This window comes from Haliotis rubra, unplaced genomic scaffold (assembly GCF_003918875.1).
Source record: "Haliotis rubra isolate DU_JTF1 unplaced genomic scaffold, ASM391887v1 Scf804, whole genome shotgun sequence".
NCBI lineage: Eukaryota > Metazoa > Mollusca > Gastropoda > Lepetellida > Haliotidae > Haliotis > Haliotis rubra.
The window spans coordinates 416,018-436,535 of record NW_025767529.1 but is presented as its reverse complement, the minus strand read 5'-3'; the positions used below and the strand labels follow the sequence as shown (position 1 = coordinate 436,535).

General features: G+C 42.0%; 2 long non-coding RNA genes across 3 annotated transcripts; one reads left to right on the top strand and one right to left on the bottom strand.

The window, feature by feature from the left end:
- Nucleotides 1-14,622: 14,622 nt before the first annotated feature.
- Nucleotides 14,623-16,197, top strand: LOC124261698. Of its 2 annotated transcripts, none has more exons than XR_006894397.1 (3): nt 14,623-14,801; nt 15,207-15,415; nt 15,607-16,197. It is a non-coding gene; the product is annotated as an uncharacterized LOC124261698 (long non-coding RNA). The 2 variants fall into 2 exon arrangements; XR_006894398.1 differs by having other exon boundaries at nt 14,626-14,801; nt 15,250-15,415.
- A 245-nt stretch (nt 16,198-16,442) lies between these two features.
- LOC124261699 lies at nt 16,443-18,433 on the bottom strand. The gene is made up of 4 exons (XR_006894399.1): nt 18,145-18,433; nt 17,426-17,506; nt 17,180-17,292; nt 16,443-16,798 (listed from the first exon to the last, which is right to left on the bottom strand). It is a non-coding gene; the product is annotated as an uncharacterized LOC124261699 (long non-coding RNA).
- Nucleotides 18,434-20,518: the final 2,085 nt, after the last annotated feature.

The window sequence follows — 20,518 nt, the reverse complement described above, 5'->3', positions numbered from 1 at the left end:
ACATCACCTTCAGCTTCAGACCCAATGTCGAATGATTCCCGTCCTTGCATTCATTCCGGAACATGAGGTGGCTGGAGCGTTCAGAGTCCTGACAGAGCACCTGCCCGAGGAGCTCCAACCAGTAGTGGATTACTTCAAAGACACGTACATCGTCCACAGCGCAGAGTTCGCCGCCTTCCACTCTTCCCAATCCCATCCTGGAACCAGCACCAGAGAACACTGGAGTTCCTAACCCTAACCAACAATCACCTCGAGGGTGGCACCGACACCTCGTAACCAACATCATCAGGCTGTTACCAATCCATCTGGAGGTTGCTGGACGTCCTGAGACGAGAAGTCCCGAATGACCAGGTGATCACGCAGATGCTGTCCAGGGGCAATTGTCCCAGTTGGCAATTGTGGGTGGCAATTGTCCTAGACATGGCTTTGCTTACCCTGGAATGAACTACACAGCGTGTCCACAAACCCAGTAACATACCTGCTCCTTAGTAAGGAAACGATTGTGCAGTTCACATATCTCCCTGACAACTATCTGTCTCATTAAATACAAACATCACTGAACCCAAAGCTAAACCTTTGGTTCTGCCAAGGAGATTGACCATGTTGTAGTATAAACTATCTGATGAAGTGAGAATCTGCAGGTGTACCATTTTGCTATTCTCTCCATAAGTCCTGTTTCCAGCATCGAGGGCATGAAATCATTAACAAGGTAGCGAGTTTTACGTACCAAAACACGCTAGACTTTGCACCGTTTGCTCTTAATACGACAAAATCTGTTTAATCATCAATGTATCTGAATGGAGTAGGACTGGTTGGCTGGCTGGTTTGTTGTTTAGCGACAGACTCTAGTTAAGCAATATTCTTCCTGGACCAAACAATCTATTGATCAACAGTATGAGCATCAATCTACATACTTAGTATACGATGATACGTGTCAACCAAGTAAGCCTGACCCTGACCTGATCTTGTTAGTCGCCTTTTACAACATGGGTTGCTGAAGACATGGGTTGCTATCCCGGATCTTCACGGGTAGCATTGTCTAGGGAGGAGGTCCACCCATTATAGTATGCCACAAGGTTGAAGTAGATGGGATAGGGTGAGATATAATGGAGTTGATGGTCGCAGGACGTACCACTGCGCGCTTGTGGGTGTCTCCTTGTACTAGTTCGAACTAATACCGGTGTGATAGTCCTAGTCCACTCAGTCGCAGTTTAACATGCATGGTCAGTTAGGAATACTTATAGTAATTGCATCTTAATTCTAAAGGTAACGGTTCCCTAATTCATTTTACTTTCCGAGAATGACTTGACAAACAACTATCCAGAGATTGCATTGTAAACTTCAACACGGCTTCAATTCTGGCGTGCCTGTTACGTCATGTCAGTATTTTCCCCATACGTGGAACTTGATAACCTCCTTTTGAAGGACAGAATGTACATAAAATGTATGTCGGGTAAGGAGGTGAAGAAGGGATTAACATTACGCCTCAGAACATTATTTATATAGCAATGTGCATATACGTGTATATGCGTACATGCGCGTGTTTGTTTTGGTGAAGGTATATTTGTCTCTGTGTGTATGTTACGCAGGCAAACTGTGATACCTGCACCTGTTCTGTTCACACAGTCTGTGCAACTGGTGACCTGCAACACTGAGTAGGTCGATAACACAGTTAATGTATATTTGTACCTTGCGTCAGCCAGTCCGTAGCAGTAAACATCGAACCATACCGAGAGGTACACGCTCAAGTCACTCTAACGGACAAGGATATCCCAGAAGATATTGTATAATCCTAGCTATGGTCGACTTTAAGTATCTTCCATGGTTGTTGACATGTGCCTCCCTAATCTGTTCTTGTTATGGTCAGAACAGTATGGTCTCTGTCCTGAACAAGCTGAAACAGTTTGAAGAGGATCTGCTCGAAAATAAGATGGATATACTTCGTATGGAGAAAAGAGTACTTGACACCATAGATGTCACAGGGACATCCTTGAGAGCTGAGTTAAAGGAAAACATACGGGATGAAGTGAGAGAAGCCATGGCCGAGATTCTACAAGGAGAATCTCTTCAAGACATGGTGAAAAGTCAGGTTGTCTCTGAAGTGCGGCATCTGAAGCAGGGCTACCATCAGATGAAGAGACAGTTGCACCATGTATCAAGGTCGCTCAGTGATTTCCAGGACGAGACGACCGTATTTCACGACTCTCTCCTGAAGAAGGCAGGTATGTCGAATCGAGAGAATTCGTGTGATATCTGTATGAGAGAGAAGCATAAACTGGAAAAAGTACTAGAGACGTGTGACGCTACCACTGCCAACCTCAAATCTCAAATTACGACATTAAAGGAGACACATCAGTCTCTAATATCAAAGCTGACATCAAATGTCACGGTGTCTCCTTCTACCCCCGCTCCTCTAGATGTTACACCAGCCTCCAGGACATCTGTGTCAACAACGACACTCAGACCAGAGGAGGAGAAAAGTAGGATTTTGATTGCTCCAAGGTCGTCAAGTACCCCACATCAGTTCCGTCAACTCAACATTCACAGTAACTCCCTGAGTGTCTATCAGTACCACACCATGAAGGAGGTCACATGTATTGCATATACAACAAAGACAAGGAAACTTCTCATAGGGCTACGCAAGCCTGATAAGATAGTGTCATCTACCCTGGATACACGTCACGTGACGGTATTAAGAGAACGTGTAAAGACATATGGCATGGCAGTGGATGAAGATCGGGACATCGTATTTATATCCACCTATGAACCACGACACTCAATCAGCCGCATGTCTACACAGGGGAAAGACTTCACTGCCATCATTGACTTATCCAAGTACGGTGGTTATCCAAAGCAAATAACTCTTGACACAAAGAGAAGGAGGATATATGGGTGTAACAACGAGAAACTGTTCACTGTGACATATGATGGTCAAGGTCTGACAACATTAGCCACAGGAAGCAGTATGTATGCTGTAACCCTGGACCAGACAGCAGGTGTGTTGTATTATGGTGTAGAGAAGAAACTGATGAAGATGACTGTGTCCAATAATGTGAGTACAGAGGTGACCACACTGAACACCACCCCCTATAACCTGGGACTGTATAGAGGCACCATCTACTACAGTAGCTATGGTTCTCCTATTGTAGGTGCAGTTGATGTGACATATAACACTGTAGCATATACTCTCCAGTCAGTCAGTATGAAGGGGACAAGTACTAACGGTATGTGTTTGATTCCCTAAATGTATCAATCGCATCGTGTTTTCTCTCTATATTCCGATCTCATCCACCCTGGGAAACTGATTTTAAGATTACATATTTCATACAGCATGTAGCCTATGTTGCCATGTTAATTTGCTGTAGGTTTCATCAATAAATATCTTGTTACAGTTCTATGGCTACTATCTCTGCTTCCAACCTACAAAAAACAATGCTTCATTATCCATTATATCCGCTAATCTTTATGTATCTTGAATCAGGGTCGGAAAATAGAATGTTTCGTTTCTAATAGGCTTTTAGTTTGGAATGGAGATGCTGTGTTTCAAATATAGCGTTATTTCACCAGTGTATTCAACAATTAGTTATCATCTGATTGAATATCAAACCTGTGGGCAATAGGATTAAACGTAGAGCCGTGAACCTGTACACCAGGAACATTATAAACAGTCAACACATAGAAAACCATGTCTGTACTTTGTACGTGTGTGTGCGCATGCGTCTGTATATGTGTATGTGTCATATTAAAAGCACTGTATGTACAGATCCTTCAGAAGTCTGTTGTTTGTTATGTTTTAGCAGCAATACTCAACTGGTTCATTCAGACATTACATCAAGTATTTTCATTTACTTCTCGCTGTACCCGTGAAGATCGGGATAAGAATTGGTCTTCAGCAATCCATGTTTGTCGTACGAGACAACTAACGGGATCAAGAGATCAGACACGCTGACTTGGTTGGTACAAGAAGGCGTATCCCGATTATGTAGATCGATGCTCATGATGTTGATCACTGGATTGTCAGGTCCAGAGTCGATTGTTTGCAGACCACCGCAGACACATATCTTCAATATTATTGATATGGCGATAAACAAACCAAAAAAAACAAGCCATAATTATAACGGTGACTTGTGAATAATCGATTCCGGCCAGACAAACCTGTGATAGATATCACGAGAAATGATTAAAGCCGCCAAGGGTTTCCATGCCATGCATTCAGCCATGTCACTGAGCCTTCCCACTGATCCACAGTTAGTTCTCGACGCAAATAGCAGCTTTACAATTGCTGGTTGTCGTTAGCAGTCCTCACTCACTCACTCCACTTGTCCCATGAACCTTACAAACGGACTGTCTTCGTACATTAAGTAGGGGTGAAACGGTATACCGAGGTAGATTGCCTTCTATTCGGCATACCGTAATGCAGTCCAAAAATTCGGTATTTTCGGTTTTCGTACCTTTATTTTATTGTGATCTGCATTGTGATCCTATCTCATTTACTCTAACTGAAACGGACTGAACAGAAGTACTGCAATCCTGTGCCGTGGTAAGAGCGTACCGTTTCACCCCCAGCATTAAGGCAACGGTTCAGAGCTCCACATTACAACAACACTACAAAAGCGATGTGGGGACATTTACTTGGGGCCACATTTTAAACCCATATTATTGCTGCTGATCGATGTAGTAATCTTGTCATTTATCAAACACAGACATATTGTTTAAGTAATATAGGAAATAAGATATCGATTGAATAGATATAAACTTCAGATTATCAGTTTCAAAAGGTCTAAGCCCAACAACCTCCCTAGACTTCGGTAACATACAGGTTACACCCAACAACCTCCCTTGACTTCCGTAACATACAGGTTACACCCAACAACCTCCCTTGACTTCCGTAACATACAGGTTACACCCAACAACCTCCCTTGACTTCCGTAACATACAGGTTACACCCAACAACCTCCCTTGACTTCCGTAACATACAGGTTACACCCAACAACCTCCCTTGACTTCCGTAACATACAGGTTACACCTAACAACAGACTTAACATACAGGTTACACCCAACAACCTCCCTTGACTTCCGTAACATACAGGTTACACCCAACAACCTCCCTTGGACTTCCGTAACATACAGGTTACACCCAACAACCTCCCTTGACTTCCGTAACATACAGGTTACACCCAACAACCTCCCTTGACTTCCGTAACATACAGGTTACACCCAACAACCTCCCTTGACTTCCGTAACATACAGGTTACACCCAACAACCTCCTTTGACTTCCGTAACATGCAGGTTACACCCAACAACCTCCCTTGACTTCCGTAACATACAGGTTACACCCAACAACCTCCCTTGACTTCCGTAACATACAGGTTACACCCAACAACCTCCCTAGACTTCCGTAACATACAGGTTACACCCAACAACCTCCCTTGACTTCCGTAACATACAACCTCCCTACACCCAACAACCTCCCTTGACTTCCGTAACATACAGGTTACACCCAACAACCTCCTCTTCCTTACACCCCAACAACCTCCCTTGACTTCCGTAACATACAGGTTACACCCAACAACCTCCCCTTGACTTCCGTAACATACAGGTTACACCCAACAACCTCCCTTGACTTCCGTAACATACAGGTTACACCCAACAACCTCCCTTGACTTCCGTAACATACAGGTTACACCCAACAACCTCCCTTGACTTCCTGTAACATACAGGTTACACCCAACAACCTCCCTTTGACTTCCGTAACATACAGGTTACACCCAACAACCTCCCTTGACTTCCGTAACATACAGGTTACACCCAACAACCCTCCCTTGACTTCCGTAACATACAGGTTACACCCAACAACCTCCCTTGACTTCCGTAACATACAGGTTACACCCACCCCAACAACCTCCCTTGACTTCCGTAACATACAGGTTACACCCAACAACCTCCCTTGACTTCCGTAACATACAGGTTACACCCAACAACCTCCCTTTGACTTCCGTAACATACAGGTTACACCCAACAACCTCCCTTTGACTTCCGTAACATACAGGTTACACCCAACAACCTCCTTTGACTTCCGTAACATACAGGTTACACCCAACAACCTCCCTTGACTTCCGTAACATACAGGTTACACCCAACAACCTCCCTTGACTTCCGTAACATACAGGTTACACCCAACAACCTCCCTTGACTTCCGTAACATACAGGTTACACCCAACAACCTCCCTTGACTTCCGTAACATACAGGTTACACCCAACAACCTCCTTGACTTCCGTAACATACAGGTTACACCCAACAACCTCCCTTGACTTCCGTAACATACAGGTTACACCCAACAACCTCCCTTTGACTTCCGTAACATACAGGTTACACCCAACAACCTCCCTAGACTTCCGTAACATACAGGTTACACCCAACAACCTCCCTTGACTTCCGTAACATACAGGTTACACCCAACAACCTCCCTTGACTTCCGTAACATACAGGTTACACCCAACAACCTCCCTTGACTTCCGTAACATACAGGTTACACCCAACAACCTCCCTTTGACTTCCCTCCCTTTAACATACAGGTTACACCCAACAACCTCCCTTGACTTCCGTAACATACAGGTTACACCCAACAACCTCCCTTGACTTCCGTAACATACAGGTTACACCCAACAACCTCCCTTGACTTCCGTAACATACAGGTTACACCCAACAACCTCCCTTGACTTCCGTAACATACAGGTTACACCCAACAACCCTCCTTTGACTTCCGTAACATACAGGTTACACCCAACAACCTCCCTTGACTTCCGTAACATACAGGTTACACCCAACAACCTCCTTTGACTTCCGTAACATACAGGTTACACCCAACAACCTCCCTTTGACTTCCGTAACATACAGGTTACACCCAACAACCTCCCTTGACTTCCGTAACATACAGGTTACACCAACAACCTCCCTTGACTTCCGTAACATACAGGTTACACCCAACAACCTCCCTTGACTTCCGTAACATGCAGGTTACACCCAACAACCTCCCCCTGACTTCCGTAACATACAGGTTACACCCAACAACCTCCCTTTTCCTTCCGTAACATACAGGTTACACCCAACAACCTCCCTTGACTTCCGTAACATACAGGTTACACCCAACAACCTCCCTTGACTTCGGTAACATACAGGTTACACCCAACAACCTCCCTTGACTTCCGTAACATACAGGTTACACCCAACAACCTCCCTTGACTTCCGTAACATACAGGTTACACCCAACAACCTCCCTTGACTTCCGTAACATACAGGTTACACCCAACAACCTCCCTTTGACTTCCGTAACATACAGGTTACACCCAACAACCTCCCTTGACTTCCGTAACATACAGGTTACACCCAACAACCTCCCTTGACTTCCGTAACATACAGGTTACACCCAACAACCTCCCTTGACTTCCGTAACATGCAGGTTACACCCAACAACCTCCCCTTTGACTTCCGTAACATACAGGTTACACCCAACAACCTCCCTTGACTTCCGTAACATACAGGTTACACCCAACAACCTCCTTGACTTCCGTAACATACAGGTTACACCCAACAACCTCCCTTGACTTCCGTAACATACAGGTTACACCCAACAACCTCCCTTGACTTCCGTAACATACAGGTTACACCCAACAACCTCCCTAGACTTCCGTAACATACAGGTTACACCCAACAACCTCCCTTGACTTCCGTAACATACAGGTTACACCCAACAACCTCCCTTGACTTCCGTAACATACAGGTTACACCCAACAACCTCCCCTGACTTCCGTAACATGCAGGTTACACCCAACAACCTCCTTGACTTCCGTAACATACAGGTTACACCCAACAACCTCCCCGGTTGACTTCCGTAACATACAGGTTACACCCAACAACCTCCCTTGACTTCCGGTAACATACAGGTTACACCCAACAACCTCCCTTGACTTCCGTAACATACAGGTTACACCCAACAACCTCCCTTGGACTTCCGTAACATACAGGTTACACCCAACAACCTCCCTTGACTTCCGTAACATACAGGTTACACCCAACAACCTCCCTTGACTTCCGTAACATACAGGTTACACCCAACAACCTCCCTTGACTTCCGTAACATGCAGGTTACACCCAACAACCTCCCTTGACTTCCGTAACATACAGGTTACACCCAACAACCTCCCTTGACTTCCGTAACATACAGGTTACACCCAACAACCTCCCTTGACTTCCGTAACATACAGGTTACACCCAACAACCTCCCTTGACTTCCGTAACATACAGGTTACACCCAACAACCTCCTCCCTGACCACCCATACAGGTTACTTCCGTAACATCCCTTTGACTTCCGTAACATGCAGGTTACACCCAACAACCTCCCTTGACTTCCGTAACATACAGGTTACACCTCCCTCCCTGACTTCCGTAACATACAGGTTACACCCAACAACCTCCCTTGACTTCCGTAACATACAGGTTACACCCAACAACCTCCCTTGACTTCCGTAACATGCAGGTTACACCCAACAACCTCCCTTGATTTCCGTAACATGCAGGTTACACCCAACAACCTCCTTGACTTCCGTAACATACAGGTTACACCCAACAACCTCCCTTGACTTCCGTAACATACAGGTTACACCCAACAACCTCCCTTGACTTCCGTAACATACAGGTTACACCCAACAACCTCCCTTGACTTCCGTAACATACAGGTTACACCCAACAACCTCCCTTGACTTCCGTAACATACAGGTTACACCCAACAACCTCCCTTGACTTCCGTAACATACAGGTTACACCCAACAACCTCCCTTGACTTCCGTAACATGCAGGTTACACCCAACAACCTCCCTTGACTTCCGTAACATACAGGTTACACCCAACAACCTCCCTTGACTTCCGTAACATACAGGTTACACCAACAACCTCCCTTGACTTCCGTAACATACAGGTTACACCCAACAACCTCCCTTGACTTCCGTAACATACAGGGTTACACCCAACAACCCTCCCTTGACTTCCGTAACATACAGGTTACACCCAACAACCTCCCTTTGACTTCCGTAACATACAGGTTACACCCAACAACCTCCCTTGACTTCCGTAACATACAGGTTACACCCAACAACCTCCCTTGACTTCCGTAACATACAGGTTCCGTAACACAGGTTACACAACAACCTCCCTTGACTTCCGTAACATACAGGTTACACCCAACAACCTCCCTTGACTTCCGTAACATACAGGTTACACCCAACAACCTCCCTAGACTTCCGTAACATACAGGTTACACCCAACAACCTCCCTTGACTTCCGTAACATACAGGTTACACCCAACAACCTCCCTTGACTTCCGTAACATACAGGTTACACCCAACAACCTCCCTAGACTTCCGTAACATACAGGTTACACCCAACAACCTCCCTTGACTTCCGTAACATACAGGTTACACCCAACAACCTCCCTTGACTTCCGTAACATACAGGTTACACCCAACAACCTCCCTTGACTTCCGTAACATACAGGTTACAACCTCCCTTGACTTCTGTAACATACAGGTTACACCCAACAACCTCCCTTGACTTCCGTAACATACAGGTTACACCCAACAACCTCCCTTGACTTCCGTAACATACAGGTTACACCCAACAACCTCCCTTGACTTCCGTAACATACAGGTTACACCCAACAACCCCTTGACTTCCGTAACATACAGGTCACACCCAACAACCTCCCTTGACTTCCGTAACATGCAGGTTACACCCAACAACCTCCCTTGACTTCCGTAACATACAAGTTACACCCAACAACCTCCCTTGACTTCCGTAACATGCAGGTTACACCCAACAACCTCCCTTGACTTCCGTAACATACAGGTTACACCCAACAACCTCCCTTGACTTCCGTAACATACAGGTTACACCCAACAACCTCCCTTGACTTCCGTAACATGACAGGTTACACCCAACAACCTCCCTTGACTTCCGTAACATGCAGGTTACACCCAACAACCTCCCTTGACTTCCGTAACATACAGGTTACACCCAACAACCTCCCTTGACTTCCACGTAACATACAGGTTTCACCCAACAACCTCCTTGACTTCCGTAACATACAGGTTACACCAACAACCTCCCTTGACTTCCGTAACATACAGGTTACACCCAACAACCTCCCTTGACTTCCGTAACATGCAAGTCAGGTTACACCCAACAACTCTCCTTGACTTCACACAAATGAAGTGGTTCAGTATATTGAGGTTACACCCAACAACCTCCTCAGTGATATGTCTTAACTCTGATTATGCTACAACAGTGTGTCAAACTGAGGTGATTGTCACGTCCTTGTACTCTTCAGGTAGGGTCGATATTGTGCTGCTACATGCTCATCCACAGAGACATAATTTTACACGTACTGCACTAACGACTGACTGACTGACTGAGTTTGGTTTTACGCCGCTTTTAGCAATATTCCAGCAACATCACGGCGGGGGACACCAGAAATGGGCTTCACACATTGTGCCCATGCGGGGATTCGAACCCGGGTCTTCGACGTGACGAGCCAACGCTTTAACCATTAGGCTACCCCACCGCCCCACTGCACTAATGAACGCAAATGGATAGATAAGAGGCAACTAAATGTATCTGGAGATCAGACTCGCTGACATGGATGACGGGTGTCTTCGTATCCCAGTAGTGTGGATGAATGCTCAGTAGCTAAATTACATTGTCCAGACTCGATGATTAACAGACAGCCGTTATCCAGGTGGGGTATTTGTTAGGACAAAGTCAGAGTACAAACCAACAAACCTCACTAATGGGTGTCAAGGTAGTGAGGTATGAGCGCCATCTCACGTGCCTGTAAACAGTTGGCCTATGAGTCCTAAAATACCCATGATATCAGAGTCTCCATGTGTAACGCGACCCAGTTACGCTGGACTTTGTATTCCTCATGGCAAGGTTTTCTCTGATAAGAGCATGAAAACAAGACTGAAGTACGTTTACAGTTAGTAATGGGGATTGAAGGTAGGGGGTCAAGATGTGTGCACTTATATCACGAGAAAGCTACGTGTGCGTTTGTACCTTGCACCTTTGTATGCGCGCGACCGCCTCCGTGGTGTAGTGTTTTAGAGCCTCCCCTGAGCGAAGAAGTCTCACCATTACGACGTTAAACCCCATTTCACCTCACCTCACCTACTCGGAACCACAATTTATACCCACAATAGGACAGCTCTTCAATGTAGTCGGGGCGCTGGGGTAGAATAGTGGTTAAAGCGTTCGCTCGTCACGCCGAAGACCCGGGTTCATTCCCCACATGAGTACAATGTGTGAAGCTCATTTCTGGTGTCCTCCGTCGTGATATTCCTGGAATACTGCTAAAAACTAAATTCACTCACTCACTCACTTAATGTAGTAATCTTCTCAGTTATCATGGTATATATGCCCATCGTCATATGAGCTAAATATTCTCATGTACTACGTCAAGAGGGCAGCTCTTCAATGTAGTAATCTTGTCAGTTATCAAATATAGGCAGACTGTTGGAGAAATATAGGAAATAAGATATATTGACGAAGTTGATTCATGTGTTGAAAAGAGCATTTATTGTTGTGTGTTTCAATCTCTGGAATACTTTGGGGCAATGGCGTATATATGTTGCTGTCTTTAAAGACATATATGATTCTTCGTATATATGTGATTTGGGAATCGTCTTTCTATGAAATTTTGTCAAACTACGTGTTTTCCTTTTACTTTGATATTACAAAAACAGGGGATATCCCAAGAATTAAAGCAGTAAAAATCGCATTTTGCAACTAAAACGTACTGCGGCGGTGTTAACTGAGACAAGCAGTATGATTGTAACGCTCTAGTTTAGCGTGGGGAGGCCTTGAGATCCTGAAGCTGAGATCCTGAGTCCCGATCCACAAAACGCTCGTAGCGCTACGACATCGTAAGCCAATGATAAGCTATACAGTTACGACAGGTCGTACCGATACAAACGCTAACGGATCAGGACCCTGATCCTAGTTTGAAGCTGATGCACAGACACGATGTCATAACTATGGAATACTGTAAGGGATATCATCGTGCTACATATATGACTGTAAGAGTTTGGGTTGATGTCAATACAATTTAACAGGTAAAACATGTGACGCCAACAAGACTTGAATCAAATTTACGAGAATTACCAATTTGAGTCGACATGCTTGTCTTCCAGTTCTGCCCCAAAAGTGATTCTGTACCAGATATCGAGAGGACCAAGGGCACCAAGTTTCTCCCCATTTGCTCTCAAGTTGGAGACCTTTCTTCGAATGGTGAAAATAGAATATCAGGCTAGTGAGGTTAATCAAAGATATCTTTGGGCAGTTATTGACAATGCCAATGTTTAGGATTACGTAATAGAATATATCTCACATGAATATCCGATTATACACACACACACACACACACATATACATCAAGTGATCTCTGATTGCTGGAATTGTGAACAGTTGGAATTCTGAGAAGAAGAAGAATGATATGGACTCGGATAAACACAAGCATATATATAATTCTAAGGCTGTTCTAATCTGGGTCGCCTTTCCATTCGCCTGTATAACAGGAACTGTTGTTTACTTACAAACTACACACACGTGTGTGTGTGTGTGTGTGTTATCATAACTACGACATCGTATGTTTCTTGTCGTATTTGTGACACAATCATAACGCAGCAGGAAAGGAAATACAATTTAAAATATACCCTTTCTTTAAAATTAATACTGCTGACGCCATGCAGCGTAAAGCTACAGAAATCATTTTCATTAAAGAATTGTGTCCATCGTTAAATAGGTAACTCAATGTGTCTGAATTATACTTGTTTTCATTGTGCTACTAGTACTGTCAATTTAACCCCCTGGCTGCCGAGTTTTTTTTCAGGCGCACATTTTCATACGGTTTGAAAAGTGATCGTTGTGCAAGAATTGCGCTCGCGTGGTCCTGGATCTACGTACGGCTATAAAATTACACAGAAATGTAGAATATTAAATTTCCTATCCGTTGGTATAAATATAAGTGCAACTACCTCGGCGGTTTGAGAAATAGACACTGCTAAATGTTGTCCAATTTTTTTTTATGCGTTAAAAAACAGTAATTTTATCCGCTTTTTATCGCGCACCGATAAAAGCACTGTGCTACGAATTTTTTAATGTGGCATCTTTACGGAAAGTGTTAGCGAAGAAAATACAGCTTGATATCTGAACGACATAAGTGTATATGAATTGGGTTTATGTGCTTGTGCATAACGTTATACGCTCAACATTAAAAATGACTCGCAATAAATGTCAAAAATGGATTTTCTTCTATGACGTCAAACGACGACAGAGAGGTCATACACATATAATGATAAGGGGGCATAACTCCGTTATGCGTAACACTAGGTCCATGTAACTCAGATCACTTGAGAGAATTTGTTGTGGATACGGACGCTATATTTTCGTTATTTTATGTTCATGGTGAACCAAACTATCCCAATTCAAAGTTCCCCCAAAGTGAGCGGATGCAGTTTGGTAGTTTCACAATTTACAAGAAAAATGACAACGTATTACATGTGAAAGCACGTAATAGCGATTTGGATGGCCCTATCCGATATATAAGTTAGTTCTTAGATTCCCATATTGTCCTGTTTGTGTAGATGTATTTTGACTAATTTTGCATCGTTATTACCAGAGTACTAGCCATATCTTCAAATGTAATGAAATTGCTGAAAATAATACACCATTTTAGTTGACGTCATTGCTTGTTTTATGCATTTTGCGACGTCGGAAAAAAGACGACACTGGTATGCTGTTTAGTACATATCTCACCTAATTTCCTTTAATTGTGTGAAAGGTCTCGGCTTCTATGTCAGAATTTAAGACTCTTTAGACAAAACATAAAATGACTGATTTTTCCATTTAAATAGTGTCCTGAATATATCAACAATTAGACAGTTTGACTGTGTATCTTTTTGTGAGAAACACGCGCACCTGTTTGGCATCAATTTAACGTAAATGAAAAATAACATTTCACAACACCCGAATATTTTGTTTAGGATAAGAATTTTCTTTGTTTATGATTATGTAGCTATTTCTCTTCATAAGTATGCAATGGAAGATGCAAAAAAGATAGCTTTTTATATATGAAACTAGTACGTACTATTTATTAGAATATGGATGTAAGATTTGTCCAAATTAAGACATGACATGGTTTATATATTTTTAAACAATTTTCGTATAAATATAGTTAGAGTTTGATATCCTGTCATCACAATATTTTTAAATCGAATATGAATTGATTATATTATCGAAAACAATGATAGTGAATCATAAAACGTTTCCGACAAACGCGCACCTGGCCAATCAATTTACATCATTGTTTTCTCTATAAACCGACACATAAATGTGCAAAAAAAAACAAGACAATTCCTTTAAATATGTGTGCATATACATTTCATACCATATACAGGCCCTCCTATCTATTTGACTAAAAAGAAGCATTATTGGATGTAAAGTAAACTATATCGTGTGTTTAGCTACCATATGCGAAGGAATAGCATTAAATGTGTTGTGAATGCAGCAACTATCGCTGTAAAAGCGGTTGGCATCGGAAGCACTATACAGCCGCTATTGGAACCTAAAGCATCGGCAGCCGAAAACTTTCGGTCATCTCCGATAATTTCCGCGTTTCGCCGAACAACGCCAACACTTCCTGTCGTCACAGCGAGCGAAAAATGGCTGCCGACAGAGGAGAAGAGAAAAGGGTAAGTGTTTCAATCAACGCTTAGCTCCACATACTGTAGTTCTGATTTAGAAGGTAGTGTGCATTGAACGCATGTTATCACCCCCCTTTGATAGCAATACTTCATCTTCGTAAAAAATGTATTTTGTGTCCATTATCTGCGTTTTTGTATGGAAGTCGAACGGATTTCAAGCTGAGGTCGGCGGAATGAGGCTACCAACCTCCTTTGCTTTGAGTGAATTCTTACATGACTTTAGAAAATTTATCGTGAGGGGATTCAGTGAGGAGCAAAGTGAGACTCAGTGTGAATATGGTATTCGGGGTTATTACGGACGATGACGACTTGAGCAATATGGAAGTGAGTGCGAACAGTAAGCATTTTATTCGTGTCTAGATGTGATTGAACCTATATTACTTTGTGTAACAGATACACTTACCAGACCATCATGTTTGTTTTGGGAAATACACAGTCGCCGAGTGTGCTGGGATCTGGTGGACGGATGGGCGAGATGTCTGACAGTTGTGACCTCCCTACTGTTCCCGAAACTCCGTCGACAGAGATTATACATGGAGTCTGACCAATACCAAAGTCTTCCAATGTGCCAGAGTCACCAGCTGTGATTCTCACACAAAGAGGTAGATTATTGCCCTTCAGTTTCAGTTCTCTTTGTTTTTTTCGGTTAAATTAGATTGTAAAGATATGTGACAAACATGACACACACGCCCCTTTTCATTCCATGTTTAAAATATAACTCATAATAATTAGTTTTGAATAATATTTTCTGAATTTATTTCATAATTTTATTCTCTTGGTTTGACACTTACAGGTCAGTCTGCAGAAGTGTTCAAGACTTGAGCAACAAGATGACACAAGTTTCCTGGTAGTGTCTCACTTAGATGAGACACTGATCAAGCTTCCAGGATAGATGAGACATTGTTTGTTGCAGCAGCGACTGAGCACAAACCATCTTTACAGTGTGGGACCTGAGGGAAGATTGTCAAGACCTAAGGCTCCTTGAACCTGCAAGTGAGGCGCCACACTAAAGATGTCAAATTCTCATGTGAATTGTGTGGGACGTTTTTCCTTATCAACCAAACGCTGGAGGAACATGTTGCTAAAGTACACAAACAGATTGGTGTTGTCAAGTGCAAGGTTTGCAGTATAGTTACAACATTTCGGGGTATGGAGGAATACAAGTCTGCTCCATGATGAGCATGCACCCAAATACAGGTTGTGGTAAACTCATAACATAATCTGTCATGACATTTTTTCATTGGTAGAATGAATGACCATGGCCAGTTGTCAGATCCCAAATACGTAATTTGGAAACCCGACTTATAATTGCCACGATAACCATACCACCTTTGCTTATTTGAAGTTCATTTGTTTAGATTTAGTAATAGAATTTCCTCAAATGTCTTTTCTGGTGTTAGAGATTGTAAATTTTGTTGATGTTGGAAAATACTTGTGCATGTTTGTAATGTAATGTGTGCATGTTTGTTCATGTGACTTTGTGTTTTGAAAGTAGTAGGAAGGATGCTTGGCTAACCAGGTTAGCTATGTGATAATGGCAAAGATAACTAACAAATAACTGCAATGATATGTTTAATGTTGTTTTTATCAACCATGTTAACTTGTAATAAAGATATATACAGCCATATATGAAGTTCAAGTGTTTTATTCATTGACAAATCTGAATATGACTTTCTTTGTCCAATGATAATCAGTAGATAAAAATGTCTTATTTTCTGTTTACGTAAGACACAACATCACATCATGTCCAACTTTACCATTCCCATATTTACACATTATGAAAGTGCATATGTAAAAACATAACAGATTCAACACTTGGACATCTGTTCATCACAGTGGGCAACAGAAAGACCAGCTCTTATTAGTCACTTCATCTTGCTTTCCTTGACTTTGTGGTAGCTCCAAGACCAGGTCCATGCAGACTTGACATACCCTTCACCGGTTTCCTCGCACGATGAGCCTACTGGGGGCATCAACAAGTGGTCCTGTAATAGGATTGAAGAACACTTTTAGTGGAATGCAATGTGTGTGTGAAAGTGAGGGGCTTAACTTTGATGGAAGAGGACCAACTTTATTATACTTGAAAATATCACACCAAGACCTCTGCAAGATAGCAATCAGTTGAAAATTCAGATGATCAAATAGTTAAACCTGTGGAATCACACTGTAAACCATGGCGCACTGTTCAGTTAGTCATCTAAACAATAAGCTACCACACTGCTAGATTCTACATATTTAATAATGCTATTAATAGTAAAAAAGTAATGGTAAACAAAACTGTCTGCCAGTGTTTGTTAGAAAACGCCATTAGTTAAACATTTAAATGTCAAACAACACCAGCCTTCCTAGTACGGTGTGGGACTTACCTGGTTGGATCTTGTCTTACAATGCTCTCCCCACAAATTTTGGACGTGTTCACATGTAAACCCACAGGAGGGAAGCGGACAAATCAGCCAGTGACTGAAGGAATTTCTTGAACCTGTAACAATAAGAAATATAGCAATTTCATGAAGTTAAGAGAGTTAACGTTTAATCAGCCGTAGCTTTCATTATGGATGTTGGTCATATTACAATGATCTGAAGTCCACAGAGGAAATTCTAAATCAACTCACCTATATACCCATATGTATCATCCTGCATCTGTCAGTAGCTGATATCCCTGGGTCATCACACGCCTGGAACCACTCACGAACCTGAAATGTGTTTAATATCTATATACCAAGAGTCCAATTTCAACCAATTAACATGTTAATCAACATTGAGATACCAAATGCATGATCATCATATATTCTAATGCAAGTTACACCTGACTACCTATGAAATAAGTTACATATTTGCGCAATTGATCATGCACACCCTCTTAAGTAATTCAGAATTAAAATCAACGACATATCCTTTTATCAAGTTGTCAGCTGAAAACAGCCATAAACCAACATTCCCGATATTCACCGTAATTTCACTTTGCACAACTGTACTCGAGATCTAAACAAGAACACATTCACTACTACATATCTTAGACACAACATGCTAACACTGAAAAAAATAAACTGGTACCAATGTGCGATTTGGAGAAATCATACCCGCCTCGATTAACTTTCAGCCTGCAACACTTCTTTCAGACACAACTGTGTAACCTAACTTGAGGCTGAACAGTGAACACACTGACGAGGCCGAACCCTACCCATTTATTTACGGTAACTGATTAAACAAAACACGTATTCCACATCAAATGACAAATCCAGCTGCATATACATGATGGTTGATCAATGATGTGGGTGTTATGCATAAAAGTCAAAACTTCAACCCGAAATATACAAAAGAAACTACTCACCTTGTCACTTGTTTGGTTTCGTCCGCCATTTTGTCGTACAATGTTTTTCCGGAAATGGTGTTGTCATTCAGCTACGATCGGTTTTTCACGGATACAGTCGAAGTTATTCCGCTGCATTTTACCGAGTTTCGCATAGCGGCTGTACGCGTATTCCGCTAACAGCCGCTGTCAAATCCGATAGTACCTCTTTTTGTTCGCATATGAACTGCATTAGATAGCAATACAGACGCTATGCTACTAATACGCCATCATTATGATCTCATTTAACGCTTTTTCATCACATAGATAGGAGGGCCTGCATATATAAATCATTTTCATTAATATTATCAGTTTTAGTTATAAGGTTGAATTAAATCGCCGTTCATTAACCTGTTCATGTGAAACTGCAATATTAGTCCAAATGCATTGAATATTGTACATCATCGGAACTAACGCAATTGCAGTTATGGCTACGTTTGATCTTCTAACACTTGTGTAAAGGTTTAGAATATGGTGTATTGCACTAAATATGTCAATTTCCTATGTAAATATGATTCAAACAATCAAAAAACTTTCAAATAATAAAACACCGTAAACCCTATACGCACGTTTGATATGATATTGAACAAGGCTAAATGTGGATACTGAAGTCAGTTTCATGAAAAAAAGTATCTGAACTATACGCAAAATATACACCATAATACTGACAGTGTAATCGGAAGGATTGGGCGATTGTGTTTACTCTTGTTCAACCGACCTTCACCTCAAAGAAATTGCCTAATATGTACAACAATGTTGACGTATGACATCACTACCGCTGACCGATTTCTTACAAAATGGCGGCTTTGCTGACAAGGGTACACAGGATTTTGCGAGGACCCTTCCATTGATTCAGGGATCGTTTGTCCATAAATATGAGATGTAAGTAATCAGAATGATTCTGACTATCTGTATTGTTATATGTTTTTATCGTTTTCACTAAAAGTAAGAGAAAAAGACAGAAATCCAGATAATTACCGTTGTCGTTCTGCGTGATTTTCCGTCAGTCATGGCGTCACGCTGCACGGAAACTTTGACAATTTCTTATGAATTATCAAATCATTGCATTGTATCTATTTATAATTTCCTATTTCTCGCTACGATACTCTTTCCATGCATATTCCAAAGGTATTGAGCCATTGCAAGCAATGAATAGACGGATGAATGTTGGAAAATTTCAGAAAATGCTACACAGTGTAACATAGGTTTTTTGTCTTTGTTTACATTTCGAACCAGCGCAGTCTTTCGAGCACAGCGTTCGTTTTCACACCAAATATGTTTCGTCTCATTTTATCTAGACAGTTGGCATTGGTGACAAAGACCACTTGCAGTTTGAGTCTAAAATATATGGGGAGTTTATTGATGCATTTTTCGAAGCTGAATATGAAATATACGTGCTGTAATATGCGTCTCAATACCGGCCTTCGCGAAACGTGATTTTGTAAACACTATCCAATATGGCGGAAAGCGCTCTACGGCGTTCGTGTAAGTGCATTTTCGAAAACATCCCAACCGATTCTAGATTCATCGGCAACGTTTCAGAATTTTACTTAGCGATTTCATGTAAAACTGATATGAGTGATCATGAATATGTTATTTTTGAAATTCAATACTCCCAGTAATTATACGGTTTTCACATTTCAAAACATACAGCAAATAACGCTGTGAATCGCGATTTCGTACTGTGTCAAAAATGGCGACATTTTCGATGAAGCCTATTTTGAAAGGTCATTTTCAGCACTTGAACTTTGTCTAAAATAATAGTGGATGGTATCAAGAAACAGGAAATTTCCCGAAGAATTCGAAACTGTGAAGTGTATTTGTGTGCGTGGGATATTTTGATTTTTATTGGACTTGAAATTGAGGGTTGAAGGGGAAGGACATATATGTCCCTGTGGCATCCAGGGGGTTAAAGCCGCCAATCTGACGTCATGGCAACGCCCCGTCACAACATTTGTATACAGTTGCATTGTGACGTCATGACAAAGTGACGTCATAACATAATCCGTTTAACTGTAATCACTTCTCCCTGAAGATAAAAGTGAAACATGTTGGAGAAGATCCGTGCCGTGTGATTATATCAGAAACTTCTTATATATGTAGTACTGTACGCTCGGTATTCTCATCATCTTTCTTTTATATATAAACACACACACACACACACACACACACACACACACACACACACACACACACACACACACACACACACACACACACACACACACACACACACACACACACACACACACACATATAATAATAATAATAATAGGGGTACTTATATTGCGCAATACCACAATGGGGTATGCTCAAAGCGCGCACAAATGTTTAAAAACAAACACATCAAAAAGTC